Source organism: Microcaecilia unicolor, chromosome 1 (assembly GCF_901765095.1).
Source record: "Microcaecilia unicolor chromosome 1, aMicUni1.1, whole genome shotgun sequence".
NCBI classification, from domain to species: domain Eukaryota; kingdom Metazoa; phylum Chordata; class Amphibia; order Gymnophiona; family Siphonopidae; genus Microcaecilia; species Microcaecilia unicolor.
Window position 1 is genome coordinate 271,638,440 of NC_044031.1, and position 26,670 is coordinate 271,665,109.

The 26,670-nt window shown below is 41.5% G+C and overlaps 1 protein-coding gene across 1 annotated transcript in view; it reads right to left on the reverse strand.

The window, feature by feature from the left end:
- Positions 1 to 26,670, reverse strand: part of TMEM108 (transmembrane protein 108) — a 400,937-nt gene that overhangs the window by 303,219 nt on the left and 71,048 nt on the right. The gene's annotated exons all lie outside the window — the stretch shown is intronic.

A 26,670-nucleotide genomic window follows, 5' to 3' on the forward strand; every position in this document is an offset into this window, starting at 1 on the left:
GGACAGGCATAACAGGAACAGCTTCACCTGCGCTTGACCACCGTTTCTCAGGAGTTGAGCCCCTGAGTGCAGGTGGCCGGCAGGACTTGCAGGACAGGGCAGGAACTGAAGGCCCAGAGGACCCCTCTCTGGGTCTAGGATACACGAAGGAGACTTGGCTAGGTACTAGACTAGGACTGAAGGCTGCTACGCAACCACTAGGCAAGAACAAAAGACAGACCACGCGGACAGGGTAAACACAAAGGCTAGGCGGAAGCAAGGGCTCGGACATACAAACAAGCTTGGCAGAAGCAGAAGTTAGGAGGTACATACAAGCTTGACAGAAGCAGGGTTCAGGACATACATACAAGCTTGGCTGAAGCGGGGTTCAGAATAAGCATGCAAACTCGGCAGAAATGGGGTTTAGGATATACATGCAAGCTTGGCAGAAACGGGGTTCAGGATATACAGGCAAGCTTGGCAGAAACAGGGTTCAGGATATACAGACAAGCTTGGCAGAAGCAGGGTTCAGGATAAACACACAAGCTGGGCAGAAACAGGATTCAGGACATACACACAAGCTGGGCAAAGTAGGGCTCAGGATATGCACACAAGCTGGGCAGAAGCAGGGTTCAGGATATACATACAAGCTTGGCTGAAGCAGAAGTTAGGAGGTACATACAAGCTTGACAGAAGCAGGGTTCAGGACATACATACAAGCTTGGCTGAAGCGGGGTTCAGAATAAGCATGCAAACTCGGCAGAAATGGGGTTTAGGATATACATGCAAGCTTGGCAGAAACGGGGTTCAGGATATACAGGCAAGCTTGGCAGAAACAGGGTTCAGGATATACAGACAAGCTTGGCAGAAGCAGGGTTCAGGATAAACACACAAGCTGGGCAGAAACAGGATTCAGGACATACACACAAGCTGGGCAAAGTAGGGCTCAGGATATGCACACAAGCTGGGCAGAAGCAGGGTTCAGGATATACATACAAGCTTGGCTGAAGCGGGGTTCAGAATAAGCATGCAAACTCGGCAGAAATGGGGTTTAGGATATACATGCAAGCTTGGCAGAAACAGGGTTCAGGATATACAGGCAAGCTTGGCAGAAGCAGGGTTCAGGATAAACACACAAGCTGGGCAGAAACAGGATTCAGGACATACACACAAGCTGGGCAAAGTAGGGCTCAGGATATGCACACAAGCTGGGCAGAAGCAGGGTTCAGGATTACATACAAGCTAGGCAGAAGCAGACAAAAGAATAAACCAGGAACTAGCAGAGTCTTTGGGCAGGCTGCAGACAGTATAATAAACCAGGAATACCAGGCTAAAGGCTGAAGCTTCAGTAGGTCCAAGCACGGACAGGGAACAAACAAAGGCTGAAGCTTCAGAAGCTCCCAACACAGACAGGGAACAAACAAAGGCTGAAGCTTCAGTAGCTCTAAACACAGAGTGAAGCACCAGAAGCACTAGAAGTCCACAGATACAACAAGCAGAAGGGCAAGAGCCCGGAACAGGAAGGGCAAGAGCCCAAAGCAAGGCTATGTTGCAGCGCAACAGTACACTGACTAACCTGACGACCTTTTGGCAATGCAAAGGCTCTGAATGCCAGTACAGCACTTCCTTATAAAGGCTCTCACTGATGATGTCACCTACAGCAGGACAGAAGCAGGGAACACACTGACACCAAAGAGAGGCTTGAGACACATAGGAAGTGAGCACACAGGAAGGACAGACAGGAGCCATCTTGGAAGCTGGAACAGAACAGGCGGAAGCCATCTTGGAAGCTGGCCAGGCAGGAGCCATCCCGGAAGCTGCACTTTGAGGGATCAGGTGAGCAAAAGAGGAGTCACGACCACGGACGTGACAAAGGGGCACTTCTAAAAATTAAAAAAATATTTATACAAATAGCTCCCAGGTGTAGAACTCCCTTACCTTGGGTGCTGAGCCCCCCAAATCCCCCCCAAAACCCACTCCCCACAACTCTACACCACTACCATAGCCCTTATGGGTGAAGGGGGGCACCTACATGTGGGTACAGTGGGTTTTGGGGGGGGTTGGAGGGCTCAACACTTACCACCACAAGTGTAACAGGTGGGGGGGGGGATGGGCCTGGGTCTGCCTGCCTGAAGTCCACTGCAACCAACAAAAACTGTTCCAGGGACCTGCATACTGCTGTCAGGGAGCTGGGTATGACATTTGAGGCTAGCATACAGGCTGGCAAAATAGGTTTTTATTTTTATTTTTTTAGTGTGGGAGGGGGTTGGTGACCACTGGGGGAGTACGGGGAGCTCATCCCCCATTCCCTCCGGTGGTCATCTGGTGAGTTGGTGCACCTTTTTGAAGCTTGGTTGTGAAAATAAAAGGACCAAGTAAAACCGGCAAAATACTCATTAACACCGCTTTTTTTTCCATTATGCGCTGAAGCCTGCCATCTGGTAGCCATGCCCATGCCCGCCTTCGCTACGCTGCCGACACGCCCCCTTGAAATTTCGCCGACTCGGCGATGGTGTCAAAAAAGCAGCTTTCGGTTATACCGATTTCACCGTTTTTGAGAGATCGCCGGCCATCTCCCGATTTATGTCAGAAGATGGCCGGCGATCACTTTTGAAAATAAGCCTGAAAATCACTAAGTTGACCTAATACAGCCTTTTCACAATGGCTGTCGTGACCTCTAGCAGCAGCCTCGTAGTACTTGGGAACACTGCAAGGCTATTTTGGAAAGGCTGTCATGCCGGGCAGGAGTGATTGGGCATTACTCCTGCCCATTTGCCCTTGGGAACATGCAGTTAGGCCTACTGGGGGAGGTGGGGGAGGTGGGGGAGCTTGAACCTTCTTTAATGTTCCTTCGGAGGGGAGGGGGATGAATCAGAAGGAAGTGTTGCTCTGGAGGGTGGGAGGGGGGTCGGATCCTGGCTGAATATCAGCTGGGACCTGCATGACCTTCAGCGGCTAGCTTGTTCACAATTAGCCCCAGATATTAAATGCTGATACCTGGGCATGGCTTGGCACTGAATATTCAGGACTAATGCTGACCACCGTGGGCTGAATATTGATCAAAATGGGTTTTTGTTTCAAGGCCTCAAAGTTTATCACTCTCAGGTTGCTGTAAGAATCTGTTTATCAAAACCTTGGGAATCTACTGTCAGTGAATTTCTCTTTTTATAGAAATAAATAAGAAAACTAGCCTGAGACTGAGATATGAGATAACTATTTGTTTTACCTACTCTGCAAACAAAAGAGCTCTTTTTTTCTATTGTTCTGAGAGTTTTTCATTCATAGGACAGCTGTGAATGAACTTGCGATACAGACTGTGTAGGATGGCAGATTGCAGGAGCTGAAACAAAGAGAAAAACAACCCTTTCACTGAATTAAAGAGAATATTTTCAAGGATCATGTTTTCTACCTGCTGCGCTAGCCAGAATGATTGAACGCCCCCGGAGGTTGTTCCTTGGCCTCTGCCAGCTGCCCCAGTCTGGGAGGGGCTTTTCTTTGATTGATGAACCACAGCAGTAAGATATCTGCTTGTGCTTATTTACCAGCATGTAATAATTACAATGTTTGCCTCCCAGGTTTGTGAGTAGTTGGATGTGAAATGATAATGACAGTACTGTACAATGCGCCTTACTCAGTTCTGACACAGTGAGCAACTTGCTTGAAGAATGATAGCCCAGACTGCTTTATACATGGGCAAATGCTGACCACGTTTAAATCGCTCAATAGTGCTTTTCAGTCGAGTAAAGGAAAAACAAAATGGATGTGTAGCTGGATAACTCATTTTTTTGTATATTCTTACTAGATAATTTTCATGGTTGTTGAAAGGAAAATGTAGCCTGGCTTTCAAATTCAGTGTTATCTATTCAAGAGGGCAACTAAACTGTACATGAACAAAAGTTATTTCTGCGTAATCATTACATTCTGTAGTTCAATGTATTTATATTATGTGTAGTGGGATATCCAGATCTTTACCTGTGTACTACAAAGAGAAAGATTCTGGAATTCCTGTTCTTATTCATTTTTTTGTTTCTCTTTTCAATATTTATTCAAACAGCAAGACAGCCTGTAATAAAAATACATATTCAAGAATGCCACAGAACACATCTAGCACAATAAAGAAAACAGTCAAAAGAAGAACCATATCACAGATACTCTCCTCTGTGGTCTCTTATCTTTAAAGCGTATTTATGTCAGTCAGCTTGCTGTAAGCATTTTATATAATCCCAAAATCCCCACAGAAGATGCTCATACATCCACACAAAATACACACATATACCACACACATCCTCTTGTAACACTCTCCCCCCTCAGGGAAGACAAAACAATCCAGGGTGGAACTGAGCTTCCCCTCAATCTTTCATGCAGTGTTAACTGTTAGAGCTAGCAGGATATCCATCACGTGAGAGACTAAGGCTCAGTAGTTTGGACGGGACCAAAGCCATTTCTGGGACATGGTGGTTGGCTTACCCTGCCGGGACACAGTCCAAAGTTCAAACTGGGCCAGCCGCTGCATTTGACACAACCAATGGTCATACGGTGGGGATTCCTCACTAGTCCAGTGTTGAAAAATAAGTTTGTGTAAGGTGAAAATTGCACTCATAATAAGCTGCTTTTTACCTTTCACCAATTTATCTTGTTCTGCCCAATTCCCTAGTAATAAGACCATTCAATCCTCCCTCCTATAACTCATTAAAGTAAAATAATAACCTGCCTCCAAAGTTCTTTTACTCTGACCAGCAGTGTGAGGCAATGAAAGTTGGACCTACCTGATCTTCATTGTTTTTGGGGTGTCTCCTCCTGTGTTGTGAAGGGAAGTATTTAAGACTATAGTCTGTATAAGTTAAAGACCTTCCGTCACAGGAGTTCCAGAAAAAGGGCTGCAAGAGCCAAGAGGGCTCAGCAGTCAGTACCCAAGTGGCAGCCTCTGTGATGGCCAACTATTACATGATTGCAAACTGCTCAAGAATTATGATCTCTTTCATATGACTAGTTGTCCCTTCTCCTTAAACATGTAAATATGAAAGGCTGTGGTATTTGACTGTTCAGCTGCAGAAATATACTTGGAATTAAAATGTTGTGATGAAGAATTCTTCAAAAGACATAAAGCCTGTACTCTCCTTGAGAGACCTTGAAACTCTGCTTCTGTGATTTGCACAATGCAATAAATAACCAGAGATGTGTCAGTTTTAGCTTTGACAAAAATATAATTTTCTAGATCATTAGAGAGTTATGATAAACTCATTCTTTTTCTGCCTTTCAACTCATTAACATGGTCCATATTCAAAGGTGGTTACAGGGAGTATGTGAGTGTAAGGTAAACAAAGATTCTTTAATGACATGACACTGTGAGATTTTAGAGTGATAAATAGACTTCAACATTTCAAAATGATTAGGGGTGCCAAACACAATACAAATTACCCCTCCCTGGACACAGTGAAAGACTTTGCTCAATATTGGGAATGCTGGCACCCAAAGAGCTGGCCCCTATGGAGTAGTGTACCAGATCCCCCCCAAAAATAAAAAAAAATTACTAAGAGCTCAAAAAGAGGGGAATCCACCCTGTTTCTAAAACATGCAACAGAAAGGACTTAACAAGGACCTGGGGTTCCTAGCCCATTATAAACCATAAAGCTGTATGTCTCTGTTGATCACCCTCCCCTCACCTGTCCACACCCACCCTGTTAGAATACCAATGGTATACTTTGATGTCCCCATGCATACTTCCTACCCACCCCCATCCTCCCACCCTGTCAGACTGTCATAGCAATGCTTGAATGTTTCTCACTTATATACACTGTCAGCTAGCACATTTGCTTATTTCCGATCTGACGAAGAAGGGCAACCTTCGAAAGCTAATCAAGAAATGTATTAAGTTATGTCCAATAAAAAAGGTATCATCTTATTTTCTTTTCCATGTTTTATTTTGTTTGATTTCTATTGATAACCTAAAACATGCAACAGAAATAAATAAGCCAAGATAAACCAAAGTGTCTCTGGATACAATGCTAGTTATGCCCTATATTAGTGACTATGGGCCTCATTTTCTAATATTAGCTTATATTAACAAACATTAACATATATTAAATAATTCAAACCCAATTATTTTCAGTGGGATCTGTTTACTGTACACTTAACATGTGTTGGTATATACATGTTATTGGCCCTATAAGGCTGTGTTTTGTCAGATTTGATCAACTGAAATTTGTAATGTTTCTTGATGGAATAGAAATCAAACAAATACAAAGCATTTTGTAAACAGTCAAAAGATCTATAGAACTCGCATTTAAATTATTTAAATGACTTAAAACTGAAGTTCCTTGATATTTGAGGTTAAGATGGAATGCACTGCCTCTGAGCCACCAGGCCATTTGATAAGTCTTACAATCATTGCTGCTTTTCTAATCAATTTATTAAAAAGATTTTGCAGTTACAAGCTCATGGCCAAATTAAAAGTGCATAACGGCAAAATGTCCATGTTCACTGTTGAGAATGTACGAGGCACATCTAAAATATTTTCAAAGAAAATAAGGCTAGCTGAAGAAGAAACAGGGATTTGGGAGTCCTTTTACTAAGGTGCGCTGAAAAATGGGCTGCAGAAGTGTAACATAACATAGTAAATGACGGCAGAAAAAGACCTGCATGGTCCAACCAGTCTGCCCAACAAGACAGGCACATGTTGCGATCTCGCGCAGATCCATTTTTCAGTGCACCTGTAAAAAAGGCCTTTTTAAAACTTTTGCCAAAAATGGACATGCAGTAAAATAAAAATTGGCACGCGTCCATTTTGGGTATGAAATCTTACCACCAGCCATTGACTTAGCGGTAAGGTCTCTTGCGTTAACCATTCAGTAATTGCCTACATGCATCAAGTTGGAGTTACCGCCCGATTTTCGCCACACACCAGAAAATAAAATATATTTTCTGGTGCACATAGAAGATGTGCATCAAAAATGAAATTACCGCATGAGCCACGCAGTAGCCGGGAGGTAATTTCATTTTTGACCCGTGTTGGATGCGCGTAGGCACCTACGCAGCTTAGTAAAAGGGCCCCTATAAGAGGTGTTACATATTGCAGCAGATGTAAATATAACAAGCATTTCAGAAACAGATAAAGACGGGAGTAAGAAGGCAAATTATTTCTACTGTGAGTGTAGTAACAGTATCATCATTTTATTTATTTATTGGATTTATTAACTGCCATTATGAAGAGAGTCACCCAAGGTGGTGTACAGCAGGCACAGTTTAACATAAAATTTACAATTTTGTTAACTGCATTTAACAATAGTATGCTGACCAAATATAAATATAAATACAATAAATGAGGTGAACTCGGAAATGGCAAATTTAAACCTAATAAATGAACAAACATGAAATAGTATAAAAAACATACACATTTAACAGCACTGCAAAACAATCATATAACACAAGTATAATGTCAATCCAAAAGACAATACCATAATAGACAGCATGGAAGAACATTCAAATAACACAGATATGTCAGCATAATATCAATGAAACACCTAATAAGCACACATTTTAGTTCATTAAAAAAATAGCCCACTACCTGTCAGTGTCAGTGCTAGACCATGTAGAAGACCTGGGTTTGATTTCCAAGCCTAGCTTCTGTTACTCAAGCCAGCTGGTGCTAATGATGTTGCAGAGAAAACATTTACCACTGGAAGGGAGAAAATCTCAGGGAAAACTGGTGACACTTGTGAGCGTGCATTCGGTTCATCAGGTGCCAAAAAATGTTAACCATGTGCAAATCGTTTCTGCATATGTATACCACTGCATGCGAACATTATGAATATGTAAAAAAGCGTAAAGAAAACACAAGAAATTTGCAAAAGCTTTCTTTAAAATGAAGACTATGTAAACATTTCTTTGGCCACATACATCTCTAGGGGTCAGATCCAGCAAGCAAGTGCACCTGGTTTTCAAAGCAGTTGCAGTCAGTGGCCCCCGGTCAGCAACTGTCACTGTGACAGCTGTGCTAGTTGGGGGCAAGGGAACTAAGCGAAATGGGTAAAATCCCGGGGTGGTAGTGAATTAAGTTCACAGCACTATAGCTCAAATAAAAACAAGTAATGATGTAACTGGAAATCAAAGGTTTCAAGAAGAACCTGCCGAGTTATTTCTAGCTCTCACAACTCACTCCCATTTTTACAGTTTACCTCCCTCTTCAATTTTCAAGTTTAATTAGCTGTATTTTAAATAATTTAAATTGTTTTCTGATTCATCAACCACCAAATGTAGGGGTCCTTTTCAGAGGCGTAGCCAGACAACAGATTTTGGGTGGGCCTAGGCAAGAAGTGGATGGGCACCAAGTGTTCCCTTCAACCCCCCCCCCCCCCCACCAAAAAAAAATTATCTCAGCTGGTGAAAAAACGCTCCTTTCCACCTTGCAGTCTGTAGCAGGCATGCGCCGAAAGCTGAGCATGCGCAGGTGCCGGTATTGTGGACAGTAGCGTTTTCGTTACAATCTTGGAGAAGTCTTCAGCTGGCAAAGCTTGGGATCCCCACTGGCTACCACTAAACATTTGCTGATGTTGGGTGGGCCTGAGCCCTAAGTGGGTGGGCCCCGGCCCACCCAGGCCCACCTGTGGCTACGCCTCTGGTCCTTTTACTAAGCTGTGGTATAAGGGGGCCTGCGCACGTATCAGCGTGTGTTTTGCTGTGCACTGAGGTCCCCCTTTTACTGCAGCAGCTATCTATTTTTAAAAAAAAGAAATGGCCATGTGGTAAGTGAACCACTTACCATGCGGCCATTTCAGGAGGGAGCACTTACTGCCACCCATTGAGGTAAGGGCTCCTGCAGGGTAACCTAGCAGTAACCGGGCAGCACGCGGCACTATCCAATTACCACTGGGTAAACCCTGGCGTCAGAAAAATAGAAAATATTTTTGTACCACCGGAAATGGTACACACTGGGGGTGGGAACTACTGCTGGGCTGCTGCGGTAGTCCAGCAGTAGTTCCTGTTTGCCATGTGGTAAGCCCATGGTGGGATTACCGCCGCTTAGTAAAAGGGTCCCTTAAGTAGCAGGATGCACAACAAGAAAAGCCCTATCAGTCCTTGCATCTGTAAGCAGGCTTGTATTCTTCTGTCTCACACACTCATAGGTTCTTCTTGCCGAGTGTTATAGGAAAGCACAGGCCACCTGGGCCTGGATAGGTCCATACTCTTCAAGAAGTCTACTGGTTTGGGGAAATGCTTTTCTTTTCCTGTTTTACTTTAATTCAGGTAAGAAGACCAACTAAATCCTCTTTAAAATGTATTGAGTTGTTTTAATATTAACTAAAAGATGGTAGGAGTTTTAAGAATGTATGAAGTGAAACTTTAATTCACATTTAAGGCCCCTTTTTACAATGCACATGTGGCTTTGCTGTGCACCAATCCGGCACTACCACTGGGGTACCGCAGTCGCTCTGTGGTAGTGCCTGCCCCCAAAGCGTGCCATTTCCAGCGCTGAAAAAATAGTTTGTTTGTTTTTAGCAACAAGGGCTTACCCGGCAGTAATCAGGCAGCCCCACGGTAAGGGCTCCCTTCAGAAATGGCCACATGGCAAGTGTTATTTTTTTTATTTTTTATTTTTGTTACATTTGTACCCCGCGCTTTCCCACTCATGGCAGGCTCAATGCAGTGGCATTTCCATTAAAAAAAAAAGTCCTTTTACCTGCTGCGGCAAAAGAGGGCCTTGACACGTGGCAAATCCACACACTGACACTACCGCAAGACCCTTTTACCGCAGCTTTGTAAAACGGGCTCTTAATGAGCAAGGATGGAAAAAATAAATACTTCAGCTGCCTTTGGGATGCATTTTTCATCATAAATTTGAATAATAAATAGGCAAAAATGAAATCTGATATTCACATTATTCCATGTTTTGTCTATAGCTTATGTTGTGACATTTTCCCTAGAATAAAACAGAATTGCTTATTCTCATTACATTTCTTTTATCCTGAAAATAAAATAAATTACTAGGAAATGCGGTTGATGTGAGAAACCCCCTAATTTTGTAGCTAGACATTTCTACAGTTATGCATCTACCACAGAGGTAAAGAAGACTTTGAACACAGTAGTTAACTTTGAACTGTTGACACTGCAGAAGGATGCAGTATATTACAAAGACCAGGGAGAGGGAAAATAGGAAGTATTTGAAATGAGTATTACCAGATTAAGGATGTAAGTAAATTTAAAATTCCAAAAGCAGTTTGTAAACTGAGCAAGCATAATTCACATTTTGCTATTAGAAAGGTAAAAGAAATAAAAACTCCAGAAATAGTGATAAAGCTTAGAGGCTGATGCCTGTGATTGTAAGAGATTCAGGTTCACTGCTTTGATCTTTGGTTTTGCTGAAGCCTTGCAGGCACCACACCTGAGGCCCATGTTATTACAGCCCAGACTGGATGCTCATCGCATGTTCTGAAAGGAAGCCTCCTCACATTTTGCGTGTCTGCCCACTTCCCTTTCATTAGACTTTTCAAGCCAAAGAAAGGATGCTATTTGGCCAGTTTGTGAAGATTTCCCTCTGAAATCATTGCTGCTGCTCTACTCTGGGTTTACTGAAAGCGTTTGCCAGAAAAACGATGGCTGCCAATCACGGTTCTCTAATCACCACAGAACTATGGTTGTTAAGTCCACAAGCAAGACAGCTGCCAAAACAGTTACTGTTCAGCACAGGAGGTGGATAATCAATGGTGCCAGTACCCCAGTTAATTTCTGAAAAAAGATTAGAAAAAAAAAGCTCCAATAATAGATCATCAGCAACAGTTTGGGGGTCATTTTCAAAACAAAAAATGTCCAGAAACTGTCATAGGGTGGCAGAAGGACATTTTTCTCTCAAAAACGTGCAAATTGTAATTTTCAATACCCACGGTTCATCCAAATTTCAAAGGGGCATGTTGGGGCATATTTTACTGTTTCAATCATGACTAAGTGACCAAAATGACCAAATGCCACTGGAGGGATTAAGGCATAACTCCCTTTACTTATCCAGTGGACACTGACCCCTTTCCAACCCCCTTAGATGTGACAGTATATACTAGGTTCTATGACCACTTCAGATGGTCATTCATATTAGAGCTGCAAGCAGGTCCCAGGAGTAGCCAAGTGGTCAGTGCAGTGGACTGTAGAGAAGGGGACCCAGGCCCATATCCCACTCTAACTGGTACACTTGTGGTGGAATGTGTGAGCCATCCAAAACCCATAAATACCTACTATACCCACATATAGGTGACACCTGCAGCTGTTACACTTGTGGTGGAAAATGTAAGCTCTCCAAAACTCATCAAAAACCTACAGTACCTATGTAGAGGTGACTCCTGCAGGCATAAGGGCTATTGTGGTGATGTACAGTAGGGTACAGTAGGTTTTTAGTGGGTTTTTGAGAGCTCCCCATACAATATAAGGGGGTAAAAGTGAGATGTGTACCTGGGACTTTTTATGTGAAGTCCATTGCTGTGCACCCTGGGTGCCTCACTGCTCTACTGGGATGTCTGTGCGGCCAGTCTACTAAGCATGCTGCCTTTTTTCTGGTTTGAAAATGGTCATGTTCACTATGGATTTAGATGTCATATCAAAAATGCCCCTCTGAATCTCCTAATGTAGACTTGATGAAAGTACTTCATGAGTTCTTGGCCCAGATACTCAAAACTTTTTTCCATGGGGAAAAACCCTTAGTATGTCTGGTTCTACAGTACCTTATATGATGTAGGTGAGTTTTTGGATAAGATTTATAACAGACTAATAGTACTGTTATTATTTCTATTTCTCTCATTTTCTGCTTTGTGCAATATTATTGGAAACACAAAATATAAATACAAATGAAATGAAGTCTCCTGATTTGCTAGGCAGTCAAATTTAGGTCCATAAGGCCCTCAAAGCAGTCATACCTGACGAGCTACTTTGTGTATCTTCCCTTGCTGACAGGCACTTCTGGATGACATTGTCAGACAACCCGCTGTGGGGTGTGTCAGAGGAACTCGCTCCCTGGCTCAGCAAAATGCTACTGTCAAGGAAAGAAGAGGGCACGTTTTCCCCTCTATATTCCTCAGCAACTGATCTTCCCAGTTTGTTGTTTGTCACAATACAAAGTTATCCGCAGCATCCACAGACAATGGAGGCTCCCAAACTGCAGTGAAAGACTGGGGCCTCCCTTTCTTTTCTTTTCTTTCCTTTCCTTTCCATCCACGAGAAAACAGGTAATTGAAAAAAAACCCACAGTGGGCTAAGGAGAGTCTGCTCATATCACTTCCTTCAAAGACAACATCTTGCCTCTCCCTGTCATTAAGATTTTAAGAACCTGATTCACCAAAAGGGTCTATTAACAAAGGGGTCCTTTTATTAAAGTGCAGTAGAATCTGGGCTTAATTCATTTTAACACAAGATTTTCCCATGTGCTAAGCCCAGATTTAACACAACATTTTTTTAGGGCTTTTTCTATATGCAGGTTGAGCACTAATGTTCCCATTAGCGTACAGCACCTGCAGAAAGTTAACGTGGGGGCACTTAGAACTTGCTTTTTAACAGGCACAAAGTGCTCCTACATTAATTCTATGTTAGCCCACGTTTCTGATTTTTTAAAAATCAGTAATGCACTGGTTAGCATGTGTAAAAGGCCCCTAAGATAATTTTTTTCACCTAATGCACATTCTTCTTAGAGTGCTTATCACTCAAGTGCAGTGTGCCAAACCTTAGGATCACCAGAAGCTGTGTGAATGGATGTGTACTGAGGATGTATTCTGTTTATCTGGTTGATCCCAAAGGGACAGCGCAGATCACCTGTGAAATTTCCACACTGTATATAGAATCACACTGAGCGCCTCTCCACATGACCAAATTTAGTCATGGCCATTTACGCCATATTTTACTTGGCATAAATCCTGATGTCTAAATTAGGTGCAGAGAGGGTGTATTTTATAACAACATGCATAGATTTTAAGAATGCCCATGCCCCGCCTGTGGCCACACCCACTTTTCAACTATGTGACTTAGAATTTATGAGCACCATGATACAGATTATGCTTAATGAGTTCTGTGTATAAATCTTAATTAATGCCAATTAGTGCTGATAATTGCTTGTTACTACCCAATTAACAGCACTGATTAGATAGTAAATCAATATGCTTCAATTTCCGGGTGGAAATTAAGGCACGGTATAGAATCCCGGGGTAAGCATATTCTATAAACAGCGCCTAACTTGCAGTGCTGTTTACAGAACAGTGCTTACCATGTTATTTTTTGGCACTATTTATAGAATTTGGTCCATACTGTGTTACTGTGATGTATCTAGGGAACTGATGTCCTTTGTTTTAACCAATCAAATTGCTTGAAACCAAGATGAGTATTTTTTTTTTGTTTTTAGAATGCAATATACAATTATGTGTTATTATTAATTCAGTATTTATAGGGTGCTAATGTACTTCCAAGCTTTCTCTTCTAAACAAATCAGAATATAGTATAAAACCAGTAATGTTATTTTGGGATTTGAGAAATACATCTCTCACAAGATAACGCTCAATAAAATGCACAAATAGATGTAATATATGTAAAGACTTTTCACAGAGTTGAAAAACATAACTACTATGTTGAAGCATTCCCTGGTCAATGGAGATTGCTATGGAAACTACTTACAATAGACATGTTGGTCTCTACCAGTGTCCGGATACACAAGGAGAAATGAGGCGTACATTTCCCCCAGGGAAGTATTGGAGCTTGGAAGATGAATAGGTTTGACTCGTGTGTGTTACTGACATTTTATCATCTCTCTGCATGATAATCCATTTACTACTTTTTTTGTGTGTATTCTCTTTCTTGAAAAACATCTTTCATACTATCCATTTAAATCTATTGGCAGAAAAAAAATCACTTGATATCTTGCTGTTAGGAAACCGGAATCATGAAAGGGCCACCCACTGCAAGTAATAGATGCTCAGCTCATTGTACACAGGCTATCCTGAAACTATTGTAAGCCCTTTCAGTGATATGTATTTATCCCTGGAACGACTTCTTCATTTTCATTATATTCTATATCACACATTTATTGCTAAAGCTTGATTTGAAAGACAAACATGCAGAAAATTAACCCAAAATAAACAACAACTGCATATGTACTAAGATATTTACTATTGTCTAGTATAAGAATCTGTGATGACCCCTTTTTTTGATGTTTTAGGAAAAACTTCCATAAATTCAGTAGTGAACATTCATTTAAGCATTTATATACCACCTAGACCTAAGCGGTTTACAGTTTCATTTTACAGGTACTGGGTCTGTCCCTAGTGGGCTCACAATCTAAGTAGTACATTGTACTACTGTTGTACCTGGGGCAATGGAGGGTTAAGTGACTTGCTCAGTGTCACAGACAGCTGCAGGGGGAACTGAATCTGGTTCTCCGGGATCTCAAACCACTACCGGCCATCAGGCAGCAGTGGGAATTGAACCCAGTTCCCCAGGTCCACAACCCACTGCACTAATCATTAGGTCATTTGTTTCAAAAACGGCCATTTGCTAGATGTTTTTGTGCTCAGTGCATCTATCTTTTAGGACCATTTTTGAAAGAAAAAAAAAACCGTCCAAAGGAAAAACACACAAAAACATGCCATTGGGATGTATGGGGGGAAAGCATTCTTAGTAAACTGGTCATACAGATATCCCAGCAGAGCAGTGGGGCACCCTAGAAGGCACTGCAGTGGACTTCACATAAAGGGTTTCAGGTACACATTTCACTGCTACCCCCTTATGTTGTATGGGAAGCCCTCCAAGACCCACCAGCTGTGCCCAACTGTACACCACCACAATAGCCCTTATGGCTGCAGTTGTCACCTATATTTTATTTATTTACTTGCTGCATTTGTATCCCATATTTTCCCACCTATTTGCAGGCTCAATGTGGCTTACTACTACTACTACTTAACATTTCTAAAGCGCTACTAGGGTTACGCAGCTCTGTACAATTTAACATAGAAGGACAGTCCATGCTCAAAGAGCTTACAATGTAAAGGACAAATGTATGGTCAGTCAAGAAGGGGCAGTCGAATTGGGGCAGTCAAGATTTCCTGAAAGGTAAAAAGGTTAGGTGCCGAAAGCAACATTGAAGAGGTGGGCTTTGAGCAAGGCTTTGAAGATGGGTAGGGAGGGGGCTTGGCGTAAGGGCTCAGGAAGTTTATTCCAAGCATAGGGTGAGGCGAGGCAGAATGGAAAGGAAGGGTAAGAGGGAGATGGGGCGGTAGTTGGAGGGACAGGTAGGGTCAAGTGATGGTTTTTTGAGGAGAGGTGTAACTACGGCGTGCTTGAAGGTGTCAGGGACAGTTGCAGTGGAGAGAGAGAGGTTGAGGATATAACAGATGAGGGGGGGGGGGGGTGACAGTATGAGAGATGGTGTTAAGTAAATTGGCTTACATTATATAGCAATGGCATCACCATTAGCAGAGTAAGAGGTTCAGCATATTGTTACAATTAATGTACAAGAATAATAGGTAGGTAGGGTAAATAAAATGATCTACTATAATAAAACTCACCCTCAACGTTCTGAGGACACTGACGTCAGTGAAGCCAAGCCCTGACTTCCTTCAAAAAGGTTCGAAGGTTCGTGGTGGTGAAGCCACCAAAATCACTCCGAGCCCCGCCCTCGAGGGCGGAGCAATGGCAGAACAATGAAGGGGTTGGCTGGCAGGCAGGCAGGCAGGCAGGGAGGGAGGGAGGCGGGGGGTGGGAAATCGCTCCGGGCCCCGCCCTCGCATCAAACGTCATGACGTTGGGGGCGGAGCAATAGCAGAACGAAGGGGTTGGCCAGGGAGGGAGGGGGGTGTTGGCGACGAAAACTTTGCTAGCGCCCGTTTCATTTGCTCTGAAACGGGCCTCTTTTACTAGTAATACATAACATACAAGTGAGAGTAGGAAAAAATGTAATGTTCAATAATGATAATATGATAAAATAATCAAATCAGAAGGGATCAATATTGGTTGGTTCTGGTATAGATTAGGAAACAAGTCATTAAGGAGGATTCTTTATGTAAGTCTCTTTGAACAGGTACGCCTTCAGTAACTTCCAGAAGGTTGTCAAGTCGTGCGTACTGTATGTGGATACAGTAGGTATTTGGTGGGTTTTGGATGGCTCACACATTCCACCACGTGGACCAATTAGATTGGGATATGGGCCTGGGTCCCCTTCTCTACAGTGCACTGCACTGACCACTAGGCTATCCCAGGGACCTGCTCACGGCTTTAATAGGACTGACCATAATATCTGAAGCTGTCAGAGCTGGTATGTACTATTTCTTTCACATCTTTGGGGGTGGGAGAGGGTCAGTGACCACTGGGGGCATAAGGGGGGGGGGTCAAGGGGTCATGCCATAATCCCTCCAGTGGTCATGTAGCCCAAAACATCTAACTTTTAGCTCTGGATGATTTTGCTTCATTCCATTATGGCAGAAGCGTGTCCAATCTTTGGGAATGCACACATCATGCCCCCAACATGTCCCCTTGTGATCTGGATGCACTGCAGACAAACTGCATAGAAACATGTCTTAAAAATGGGTTTCAAAAATAGCGATTTGGATGTTTTGGGGAAAAAAATATCCACCTGCTGCTTTGTGCCACTTTTTGAATGTTTTTCTGTTTTGAAAATGAGCCCCTTTATCAAATGTAGCCTTACTCAAAGGAAAAGCTATGTTCTTAGGGACAAAAATTTATGAATCAAAGCTGGTCTTCCTCCTTTTGACAGGTAACTAGTGCTTTACTTCTTATTCCCTTAAATATATGGTGAATTGGGCCAAGCCTTGATACAAAATTACACTATCTGTTCTGAAGTCATCAGTTCACTGTGATTCCTTTTTACATAATTAGTGTCTGATGGTACAATTTTCTTATTACTTTTAGAAATAAAGCTCAAATTTACTAACATTGAGCATATTATCTGCCTCAAAGGCCATTTTACACAATGGACATTGTGACAGATAAAGTGCAATCATGCCATTATCACCAGTTAAGTTGGAGCCTAAGTCAGGACTTTTGGTCTTTGACCCAGCAGTTGCCTCCTGCTCTATCCCACTCAGAATCAAGGTTGGGATCTAATGCCTTGAACATTCACTCATGTCTGTCCAGGGACTTTTCACCTATTTTATATCCACTCCCACTTTTGGGCCTTCAATCACAGGCTCTAAATCTAGCCACTAAGGGGGGAAGTTATGAGTGGAGGAGTGGCCTAGTGGCTACAGCACCAACATCCAGAGGTGGCTGGTTCAAATCTCACTGCTGCTTCTTGTGATCTTGGGCACATTATTTAACCCTCCATTGCCTCAGGTACAAAATTAGATTGCAAGCCCTCCAGGGACAGGAAAATACCCAGTGTACCTGAATGTAACTCACCTTGAGCTACTACTGAAAAAGGTGTGAGCAAAATCCAAATAACTAAAATAAATCAACACAGGCTACAATTTTAAGATGGGTTATTTACCCCAGTTTGTGCTATTTTAGCACAGGTCCCATTTTATACAATGAAACCTAGTTACTAATAATCTGGGTTAACAGCAAAACAACCTGAGTTAATAAGAGCCCACTTTGATAGTATTGGGATTTTAATATATCACATTTCTGTGGTTACAATCAAAGTAGTTTACATTTTATATACTGATACTTATTTTGTACCTGGGACGATGGAGGGTTAAATGACTTCCCCAGAATCACAAGGAGCTACAAAAGAACGTAAGAATAGCCATACTGGGTCAGACTAATGGTCCATCTAGCCTAGTATCCTGCTTCACAAGTACCTGGCAGAAATCCAATTAGTAGCACCATTCCATGCAGTGGTTTCCCCCATGTCCATCTCAATAACAGACTGTGCAGTGGGAATCAAACCCAGTTCCCTTAGTTCACAGCCTGCAGGACTGACCATTAGGCTACTCTTCCATTGATAACTTCTCTCTAAGCATCATCATGTCATAATGACCATAATACCTCCCCTCTTGAGAGCCGAAAGTGCTACCTCAGCACTGGATGATCCCGGGAAGACGTGCTGGGAATCAAAGCTAGTCCATCTGCATGGCAGTACAGAACACTATCACTCAGCAACCAGTCTTGTAAATTAGGATTTTAAAGTAATATGGTAAAAAGCACTTGACTAGAAATGATCACTGGCAGAGCTGTTGCTATCTTGTATTAGATATTGTTTTGTCTTTTAAGAGTTTCAGTATTTAAAGGAGGAAGTTATCAACATGGGTTACCATTAAGAATGTGCTATTTTACAGTTAACCCCAGTTATTAGTAACTAGGTCTCATTGCATAAAGTGGGACCTGGGCTAAAACAGAATGAGTTAATGGTAAAATAACACATCTTAATGGAAGCCCATGTTGATAACTTCCTTCTAAAGCATTTCATACACACAACTTAGAAACATATACAGCACCCTGTCACTGCTTACATACTGCAGAGAAAAACCAAGGTGTGATCAAGAAGAAAGCAATAATATCTGTATTACTCTGAACCAAAGGAAGACAGCACTTTAGATAGGTTTTGTGGTTTAAAATTTTGCAACCATTTTATTGGAATATATTCATTAAATATTAAACGTACCCAAACACAATGTGCATCTCACATTTCATTTTGATAAAATGGCTGTAAAATTTGAAACCACTGAACCTGTTCATTTAAAGGGCTTAAATAATTTGGTTTACAGTTGGAAAGATGAATAGCTCAATACCCAAAGGAGAACTCAGTTGAATAATGATTCTTCCCTTAGGGACTGAAGAAAGAAAAGTCCTTTCTGAATCAGGTCTAAAGTATAAATATGCTGTCTTTAAAGAGATTTTATGAATCCTAATTGCAGCTGAGCGAACTGAGGCAGAGAGAACAGGTTAGATGGTGTGATAATATGGTTTATAGGCATCTGAGCAGTTGAGAGGACAGCCCTACAAGAAGCCATATCAGAACCAGGAGTAACCCCCTCCCCCTCCCCCCTCCCCCAGATTGCAAGCAGTGTTTCTTCCCTACCAAAAAGCAAATGTTATACCTGTGAAGGGACGAGGGGAGATTAGGGAAAGACATCTGAAGGTAGGAGGGAAAAGCTCCACTGAACCTAATGGAAAGAAGGAGAGGGAGGAGAAGGAGGTCAATGAATAGCTTCAGGAGGTCAAAGAACAGAAGACTCAGCTGGAGGTAGAAGTCAAATAGTTGAGCATGGAGAACAAGGTCTTAAGACAATTGAAAGAACCACAGACCCAGGTGCAAAAAGGTCTCTAAGAAAGGTAGCCCTAGTGGAGCAAAAGGCTATAGGTCAAGCTAGGAGTACAAAGAAAAGATTAGACCCTAGACCCTAGCAAAGACCTGCAAGTAAAACAGATCAAGTAGAGTCTGGGCCCACAGTCAGAGTTAAGGGACAAAAGTTCCACAAAAGGTTCATCAAGAGGATTAGAAGGAAGCCTTCTAAAAAGGTAACCCTGAAAGCAGGGAGGCATAAGAAAATGGAGGCAGTTCCTTCCCAGTGTCCGCCTGGGAAACAGTCAGGCATTTGGCATTCCAAAATGTAGAAAGCACCATGCTGCCCAGAATAAACAAGAAAAAGAAAGTGTAGAATCCCTTGTTCTAACTATGTCAACACCCTGAAGTCTAAAGTCAGGGAAACTGGGAACCACAGCCAGAAAGATGGGGAACCCAGGCTCAGAGAAGACTTTAAATGAAGAGGCCTATGTAAAGTTAAAAAGAAACTAATCCCAGGTAGTTGAAGAGAACCCAGAGCCATTCGACAAAGTGGCCTGAGGAAAGTTAAGACGAAGTGTTGCAAGAAATTTGGAGAGACCAGGCCAGAAACTTCAAGCTCAGAAGCCCAGCAACAGGGACCTAGGTAAAGTGAAGAAGAAATGGGACAGAGACAGAATATGGTTGGGGGAAAAGACTACCAATTATAAAGCATTTTTAAGAATAGCCCTGAGTAGAGAGATTGATTGGTCAAGGAGTAGGGTTTCACAGGCCTTAGATTCTCAGAGGTAAATCTAAATAGTCTGCTAGTGGTTTCATTAAAACATAGACCCCTGGGACACTCCATATGATGCATCCCAGGAGTCAGAAAATTCTCCCAGCATCTTTATCCTGCATGATCTAGACAGAAAGTCTTGAAACCAGGACAACACAGAGCCCTGCATCCTCAACAAATCTAAAATAGACAACAAAATGGCATGATCCACCAGGCCAAAAGCACTGGCCAAATCAAATTGAACAATAATAGAATTTTGACCTTGGCTCGGTAGTTTCTGGCCAGATGTTACCAAGGAACAAACTACAGTCTCAGTGCTAAAGCCCTGGCAAAAGCCTGTCTGAACTCCATGTAAAAGTTGAAACTTATCTTAAAAAAAGGTTCAGCTTTTCAGTTACCCATCCTTCCATCACCTTGATGATCAAAAGGATGGATGCTACTGGTCTATAGTTAACTACATCAGACACATTTCCTTTAGGAGTTTTCAATATTGAAGTCAATATAGTTTCTCCCCATAAAGGCAAAAATCTGCATAACTGAAATTGTTTATTTAACCAACTTGTGAGAAAACATATGAAACTAGAGCTAGGGGACCTCATCAGATAAGAGGGACAGCTATCCAGAACACAGAATGATGATGCAAACATTTTTAGTAACCTAATAACCTCAATAGCTGTTATTGGTTAAAAAAAATTCCCATAACTGCCCAGTCAGTGCTGAATATTGGGGCATAGCTTTGACTCACCCCTGGAATGCTCCTGAGATAGCCGGCTCGCAGTTACACGCTAACCATGAATATTCAGCACAGATAACCGGTTATCTCCCACTGAATACTCGGGAATAGTCGGCTATCTGCAATTGAAACAGTCAGCGTCTGTTGCTAACTGTTAAATCGTTTTGAATATCGGGGGGATAGAATTCAATTCGGTGACAGGCTAAATGAACATAATTGGTTAGACCCATGTCAATCTGGCTTCAGACTGGGGTATGGAATGGAGACAATTCTTGTATCCCTGTTTGACAATCTCCACAGAAACCGATCCACCTCGATACTAATGTTGCTGGATTTCTTAGCAGCCTTCAACACTGTAGATCATAACATCATGCTTTCACAGCTGGCAGAAACAGGTACTGTATTAGTGGCACAGTATTTGACCAGTTCAAATCTTATTTGTCAAACAGGCAATGATCACTTCTATTCAGTCACACCACATCATCAGCTTGGGCACTAAACTGCAGAGTACCACAGGGATCCATACCATAGGAGCCAACTTTTCAAAATTGTTAGAGGTGCTAAACCCAACAGAAATTACCTCTCCCTGAACACAGTCAAGGATTTTACTCAATATTGGGGTGCTCAAGTACCCACAGCACCCACAGTGCTTGCTTTAATGATCCATACTGTCACCTATTTTATTTAATATTTACCTCAAACCTTTAGTTGAGCTGCTTGAGAGCTGACACAAAATTCTATTATCTATGCCAACGATGTGCAGCTACTCATACCCACTGAACCAGATTTACTATCTATCTAACAGCCACTAAGTTATGGACAAAAAACAAACTCTGGCTTAACCCAAGTAAAACAGAGATTTTGTGGGTTCCTAACACAAGTAGGCAGATACCTGACTTCAAAATATCATTTGGGAAGTAAGAACTCCCTCTAAAATCACAGGTCATGAGTCTTGGGATACTGCTAGATTCATCACTTACTCTGATCCCAGAAATTCAAACAACCTTTAAAAAACTATTTGTATCACAAGCAGCAATTATAAAATCTCTCTCCATCTATTCAAAATATGAGTCTAATCTGAGTATTCCATGATGTGGTAACGTCACAACTGGACTACTGTAATGTCCTATATATTGGTCAAACCAAAAAGAGTTTGCAACAAATCCAACTAATTCAGAATGCTGCAGCCCAGCTGAAGGGTGCAAAAACTGCACTGGCTACCATTTCCTTAACATAATATAGCAAACATAACACTTTATTTTTATAGCCCACAATACTTTGCAATTCGATGTGGGTTCCATACAAAGAAGCTGGACAATCCAGGAAATGCAATTACAAACAATCACATAATCAGAATAAAACTAATACATTCAGTTCCAATCGTATTTTTGAAACAAATATGTCTTAAGCATCGATCTATAATTTACATAACTCAAAGCCTGTACTATCAAAAATGAAATTTCTGTGTCTAACTTAGCTGCCCGATAAGAAATCAAAGAATCAATATTTCTTTCTAACTTTACCCTTCATGGTTGGAAAGGAAAACAAATTTACCAATTGTGAGGAAAGAGCTAAATTTGACAGAACAAAACATCGCATGGTCCTCGGTGGGTGAAAGCAGATATTGAGACCTCTTATATCTGCAAGAACTGTCCAGTACTTCAGGGGCTGAATGCTCACTCCATTTGGGCTCAAGCTGCTTCCTTTGTTAGGCACTACAAATTGGATGTGTTGGTCAGAATCTGCTTGGACTTTGGGAGTCTTCATTCCAGGGGACTTACAGGGCCAATTTTAAAATTTTATCTTTGATTTTCAAGACGCATAGACAAAATGGGCCAGAGTACCTAAAAAAACTAATGTAGCCCTCTTTATGCCTTTAAGGCCTCTAAGCTCCTGTCAGGATCACCAATGTCTGTTCCCTCATCTACAGAAATAGCACAGTGATACCCAACAGTGAGATTTCTAAGGAGTAGTCCCCTTATTCTGGGACTGTCTCTCAAAAGGGCTACACCCAACTCAAGACTACCTCTACTTCAGGAAGCAGGAGAAAGCCTGGCTCTTCTCCCAAGCCTTTCATACATGTGGCGACTAACTATCCATTCATTCTACATCTGGACATGTTTGCTGCACACCCTGTAACTTAAACCAGTTCCTCATACCTTAATCAACTGTACATATCATTTGCCTTCAATTTAGCCACCCATCTATTTATCCCAATGATTTTGTCCTACCAAGCTTGTCCGTCTATATGTCTCAACAGCACTTGCCCCCTTGGCTGTCTATTAAGATGATTCATTGTATTGTATGAACAGTATTAGCATCACATTTATATTATTTGACTGTTCTAATGTGTGCCTATTCAGGTACGTCATCTGTATTGTGCTAATATTCTGTGATAACTTTGTCATATGAATGTGATGTTCAGGCTACCTATTATGAGGTATCATTTGTACTCTGCTGAGAAGTTCCGAGAGAAGAGGACATTTCTCTGGCAGTTATTTTCTGTTCCTTGGCTGCTGTAGAGGTAGCACATCCAGTGACCTCAATTACGTGTTAATTAAGGTATGGGGAAGTAGAATACTCGCAAAGGTTGCTGAGTCAGCTTCAAAGAGCCTGTTTAAAAAAAGCCCCTTAGATTCAAAACTATATAAAGAGGAAAGTTCCCACTGAACTTTTTTCTGGAAGTTCCAAGAGGACATTTCTCTGGTAAGTGAACACTATTTTGCTTTGTGCATTGGGAACTTAAAGATTGGGGTTTAAAGGAGGAATTGTAGGTTAGTGATAGGCAAAATAAAAAATATAAAAATCAAATTTTATCAACTAATCTCCATAGTCTTTTCCACTTAGTTTTAAAAACTTTATACCACAGCATTAACAGATAGAATCTAGCAGGCACTGCAGGATCTAGTTTAGGAGTCACGGACCAAGAAAGGGATCTAGGTGTCGTCATTGATGATACGTTGAAACCTTCTGCTCAGTGTGCTGCTGCGGCTATGGAAAGCAAATAGAATGTTAGGTATTATTAGGAAAGGAATGGAAAACAAAAATGAGGATGTTATAATGCCTTTGTATCACTCCATGGTGAGACTGCACCTCGAATATTGTGTTCAATTCTGGTCGCCACATCTCAAAAAAGATATAGTGGAATTAGAAAAGGTGCAGAGAAGGGCGACGAAAATGATAAAGGGGATGGGACGACTTCCCTATGAGGAAAGGCTAAAGCGGCTAGGGCTCTTCAGCTTGGATAAAAGGCAGCTGAGGGGAGATATAATAGAGGTCTATAAAATAATGAGTGGAGTTGAACAGGAAGATGTGAAGCATATGTTTACACTTTCCAAAAATACTAGGACTAGGGGGCACGCGATGAAGCAATAATGTAGTAAATGTAAAATGAATAGGAGAAAATTTTTCTTCACTCAACATGTAATTAAACTCTGGAATTCATTGCCAGAGAATGTGGTAAAGGCGGTTAGCTTAGCGGAGTTTAAAAAAAGGTTTGGACGGCTTCCTAAAGGAAAAGTCGATAGACCATTATTAAATGGACTTGGGGAAAATTCACTATTTCTGGGATAAGCAGTATAAAATGTTTTGTACTTTTTGGGGATCTTGCCAGGTATTTGTGACCTGGATTGGTCACTGTTGGAAACGATGCTGGGCTTGATAGACCTTTGGTCTTTCCCAGTATGACAATACTTATGTACTTATTGCAGCTACAGTGGTTGATGGAGCATGGGTACTTTTACGAAAGGGACCTTCTGCTACTTTGGCAGATGCATACTGGATTATTCCAGGGAGCACCCCAGCTCATACCAGTGATGTCACTGGTAGAATTCTGTTGTCTCTACCTCTACCTGCTGGTAGGAAGGCAGAACAGTGGGACTGACTAAACGAAAGAAAATTATCAGGTAAGACATAACCTATGTAACTTTGTATGTCTATGTGCTTTGAAAATGAGCCTCAATTTATCCTTAAATATTTTAATTTGTAATGTAAATGGCAACAAATGAAGCCTTTTATATATTTCAAATTAGTTAAGCAGTTTTGCTTATTGAGTTTTCACATGGTCTTAATTAAATATTGCAATGATCCACTTTGTATTTACTTGAGTAACCAATTAAATAACACTCACGTCTAGCATTCACTGGAAGTAGCAAGCAAATTCATCACTCATGTTAATTGTTGAATATTAGCATGCTGAATCACTATTGCAACATAATTCAGCTTTACATCCTACACTTTAGTCCATGCCAAACACTGTACTAGGGGGAGAAAAATATCAACACAACGAAATGTCCAACAGTCAGCCACATCAAGAGGCAAAATATATGAGCATTTATTTTATGTATTTACTTATTTATTGGAATTTATTAATCACTTTTATGAAGAGATACACTCAAGACAGTATACACTAGCTACCGCTTGACATAAAACTTATCATTTTGTTAACAGCATAACAATAGTGAAATGATCAAACATAAGCATAAATACAATCAATTAGGTAAACTTGGAAAAGGCAAATTGAATCCTTGAAATGTAGCACAATACAGTATCAAATATATACAATAAACAGCAAAGTACATAAGTATTGCCATACTGGGAAAGACCAAAGGTCCATCAAGCCCAGCATCCTGTTTACAACAGTGGCCAATCCAGGTCACAAATACCTGGCAAGATCCGAAAAAAGTACAAAACATTTTATATTGCTTATCCCAGAAATAGCAGATTTTCCCCAAGTCCATTTAATAATGGTCTATCGACTTTTCCTTTAGGAAGCCGTCCAAACCTTTTTTAAACTCCGCTAAGCTAACTGCCTTTACGACATTCTCCGGCAACGAATTCCAGAGTTTAACTACATGTTGACTGAAGAAACATTTTCTCCGATTCGTTTTAAATTTACTACATTGTAGCTTCATCGCATGCCCCCTAATCCTAGAATTTTTGGAAAGCGTAACCATACGCTTCACATCTACACGTTCAACTCCACTCATTATTTTATAGACCTCTATTATATCTCCCCTCAGCCGCCTTTTCTCCAAGCTGAAGAGCCCTAGCCGCTTTAGCTTTTCCTCATAGGAAAGTCGCCCCATCCCCTTTATCATTTTCGTCACCCTTCTCTGCACCTTTTCTATTTCAACTATATCTTTTTTGAGATGCGGTGACCAGAATTGAACACAATATTCGAGGTGTGGTCGCACCATGGAGCGATACAAAGGCATTATAACATCCTCATTTTTGTTTTCCATTCCTTTCCTAATAATACCTAACATTCTATTTGCTTTCTTAGCTGCAGCAGCACACTGAGCAGAAGGTTTCAACGTATCATCAACGACGACACCTAGAACCCTTTCTTGGTCTGTGACTCCTAACGTGGAACCTTTCATGATGTAGCTATAATTCGGGTTCTTCTTTCCCACATGCATCACTTTGCACTTGCTCACATTAAACATCATCTGCCATTCAGACGCTCAGTCTCCCAGTCTCATAAGGTCCTCTTGTAATTTTTCACAATCATCTTGCGATTTGTGTCATCAGCAAATTTAATTACCTCACTAGTTACTCCCATCTCTAGGTCATTTATAAATATGTTAAAAAGCAGAGGTCCTTGCACAGACCCCTGAGGGATCCCACTAACTACCCTTCTCCATTGAGAATACTGACCATTCAATCCTACTCTCTGCTTCCTATCTTTCAACCAGTTCTTAATCCATAGTAATACCCTACCTCCGATCCCATGACTCTCCAGTTTCCTCTGGAGTCTTTCATGAGGCACTTTGTCAAACGCCTTTTGAAAATCCAGATACACAATATCCACCGGCTCCCCATTGTCCACATGTTTGTTCACCCCCTCAAAAAAATGCAGTAGATTGGTTAGGCAAGACTTCCCTTCACTAAATCCGTGCTGAGTTTGTCTCATCAGCCAAAGTTTTTGTATGTGCTCTATAATTTTATTCTTAATACGAAAATTTAGAGAATGGGGCAAGAAACTTA